This window comes from Falco punctatus (genome assembly GCF_963210335.1).
Source record: "Falco punctatus genome assembly, chromosome: 3".
NCBI classification, from domain to species: Eukaryota; Metazoa; Chordata; class Aves; order Falconiformes; family Falconidae; genus Falco; species Falco punctatus.
The window spans coordinates 77,975,558-77,979,021 of record NC_137582.1 but is presented as its reverse complement, the minus strand read 5'-3'; the positions used below and the strand labels follow the sequence as shown (position 1 = coordinate 77,979,021).

General features: G+C 44.9%; 1 protein-coding gene across 12 annotated transcripts in view; it reads left to right on the top strand.

The window, feature by feature from the left end:
- The window catches only part of FHOD3 (formin homology 2 domain containing 3), a 450,149-nt gene that overhangs the window by 34,676 nt on the left and 412,009 nt on the right, over positions 1-3,464 (top strand). The window lies entirely within an intron of this gene.

Sequence of the window (3,464 nt, the reverse complement as noted above, 5' to 3'; positions counted from 1 at the left end):
GTACCGGGGGCTGGGGGCTGGGGGTGGGGGGCACCGGGCTGAGGACAGCGGCCTCCCCGCGGGAGCCCGGCGGCGGGGCGGACAGGCCGAGAGGCGGCGGGCAGCGCCCGGGCTCCGCGCCCGGCCGAGGGGCTGCACCGCGGCGTCGGGGCCGCCGCTCCCGTGCTCCGCCGGCGCTGCCCCCCCGGCCCGGCAGCATCGGCGTCTCCCTGAGTCCTGGGGAGAGGTCGGGGGCGCGCCGGAGGGGGACCCCCGTCGCCCCCGTCTGTTCCCAAACTGCCCTGAAGGGCAGCTACTGCCTCTGCTTTAGCTGTAGCTGCTGTTCGTTTTCCTCGGGAGAGGAAAAAAAAACAAAACAACAAAACCCCACCAAACGAAAGCCCTAGCTGGGTGTCAAATACTACGTGCCCGACCCTTGCTAGCAATGTCTGGATATCTGGGGATACCGAGGAAGAAATGTGCTGTTTGAGGGCAGCCGAGCTGTGAGGATCAGGGTCGCGCAGGCGGGATCCTTTGCTGTGGTAAGGTTTAATGAGCTAGGCAGTTACAGCCAGGGCTTTGGTAAAAATAGCTGTGCGTCTGCTGCCCTTGGAACAATTGGTACTGCTGGTCCCTCTTGCAAAAAGCTGCAGCGTGTTACTGCCGTGGCCCTTGTCAAATCTTAACTATCTCTTCTTTCATACTTCTTCAAATACATATGCTGGCATATGTAGTTCTGCCCTTGAAGTCAGGCAGCTTGGCATGATCCTTGAATTTTCAGTTTTCAAGGCAATGCCATTGATTGACATAATAATAATGTCTTTTCATTATTATCTTGTATCTGCACATTAGTTCTGCAGAGTGCACCGAAGAAAAAAGGAAAAAATGCCCACTTCTTTTTTCCTTCCCAGAAGAAAACAAAGTAAAAGTTGTAAAACTTTTCTCTGCTCATTGGTGAAGTGGGAGGAAAATACTCTCTTCACCATCACTTGTTCTTGGGAGCTTGCAGGAAGATGACAAAGGGCTGTGTGTGCCCTTAGATTTAAGGATATCCAAAACCCCATTAAAGTATTTTAGAGAAAAGCTCTTGGAGCAGACAGAATTTTTGCATTTGTAGAACGGTTCCTCACATAATAGTTGCCAAGGATACAGCATCCAGCAAACAGAGCTCTGCCTAACGCACAAAACCTTTGGAAGCTCTTGGTGTGCTGGGTCAATTCTGTTTTCATGTGCTCAGTCGTCCCCAATTCAGAGGCTGGTCCCATTGTTTTCAAGGGAAGCTTTTTTTAGGAGTCAGAGCTAATTAAGGGAAAGGCAGGATGAATTCTGACACCTAATGAAGTAAATAAAAGAATAGTGTAAAATCTGGATTTACACTTAATTCAACCTAATTTTCAAGGATGTTCGACTATGTTGTGCTTTGTGTTTACTTTGAGTTCAATACTGTCTTGGCATATTTTTTTTTTAACCGTATACAAACCAAAACCTCCCCACAGTTTAGTATCTTAGGAATCCCCCAAAATCCATGTCCACTTCTATACGTTTAAGTCTTGCCCTGCATTTCAGCGTGCAGCATGTTTCTCAAGCTTAATTAACATTTGGGAACTGGATTTGGAGACTTTGGATGAAAGATGGCCTGTCTCTAGAGGTGCTGTAAACCTAGCTATTGAAAGAGCTACTCTGCTAAAGGCAGGTCCTGGCCCAGTGACTTGTTAATCTGAGGTTATGACTCTTGCAAACATTTTGTTTCTGCTGTTGCAGTCATGTGGGAAGGCTCATTGAAATCTCTGTACATTATTACAGTTACATTTGTTCTACAGAACCAGGGCCTTTTGTTTCTAGAATGCCTTAATTTTATCTCTTGGTCTTCTCTTAGCTTCTACAGAAGAAGAAAGGGGGTGTGTGGGGGGAATGTTGATGAGATTTGTTTACCTTTAGTAGTTATACTGAAAACTTAGTTCTTCGTGTGCGCTTGCAGTTAGTGCTACCTTTGTGTTTGGCAGTACATCTTTGTGATTTTGTAGAACCAATTGAGTTGTGTCACTTTTTAAGGACAGGCTTTCCATTTTCTTTTTTGGAGGTGGGGATATTCTTTCTGCAGCTTTTCCTCAAGATGGTATTGACTTGGTCTCTAGAAGATCACCACATTTGTTGACTGAGAATGATTTTGCTCCATTTCTTCCAGAGATCAGGATACACTGTGAGCTCAGAGGAATGCAGCTATCAAAGCAGAGTGTAGGTTGAAATTCAGGTGTCAGTTCATGTTGACACGTTTGGGGCTTGACTGATTACCTTTGAAAATTAGTGAGCTAATGGATTGATGGTCCATTTAGTATCTATATTATGTGACTAGAGCAAAATATTTTGAAACAGACTTAAAATGTATTTGAGGTGTAAACTCCTAATGCTGATGTCTAAATCATTCCTGAAATCTTATAAACTGTTGGCTTTCTTGCTAGCGTGTTCAAATGATCAGTGCTAGTTTTCTTTCACCAGTTTTTATGTTACCATCTTTTGACTTGGATGAATATTCACATATTCTCTGGACAGATGTGCCAGCTTGCTGCCTTCAAATCACTGCCTGGTTTGTACATCTCTTAGACAATGTATTGCTGTGGGATGTACTGGAGAGAGTGAAGTCAGTAGTGGGAATCCAGCTCACTTCAGTGGGTGTCAGATTTCGCCATTGCTGAGTTGAAATTTGTAGTGACAATGGTGTTTCTGTAGTTAATAAAATGACTTGTATATTACAAGTCATTGTAAGTTACATATTATAAACAATTATTAAGAAAACCATTTAAAACTCAAATGAAAAATGCTTTGTGACCTGTCATAGTATGTCATTAGTAGCCTTTTTGTAACCCACAAATGTTATAGTATGACTCCAAAGGGCAGCATTTCTTTAGTCTGGTTCTTTGGAAATATAACTCTTGATTTCATAGGTTAGTTTTACTACTACTTCTCTTGAAACTTATAAGTGTACTGGAGTCTGGATGCAAGTCTAGATCTATGAAGTCTTCTGAGTGGCACTGTTTTTAGATCTTTGTGGGGGAGTGCTGTGAAGTTAGGTGACTGAATTCCATGAACACTGGCTAGGATGGTCTTTACCATGCTGAATACATTGAGTATCTGGATCACGTGGAGCACCTAAACTGGTTGCTCTGGAAGACTGACAAGGTTCTGCAATCCTTTCTTTGCTTGGAATTAGGTGCCTAATTGTTACCTCCTCCCTCATCTACACACACCCCCCCCCCCCCCCCCCCCCCTTTCTGTGCACACAACTCTCCCTACAGCTGTATCTCTGGATGCAGCACCTTGCTGTACCCTGTTGTGCTCATTTCTGCCTTGTGTGTGTGGCAGGTATGCCTGGTACACACGTGCTGAACTGAACCCTATGGGGCAGGGCACTGCCATCAGGAATGCCTGCCTTGGTATCCCCTGTGGTTTCAGGTACCTTGGTGCTGGATGATGACACATCATCTTAG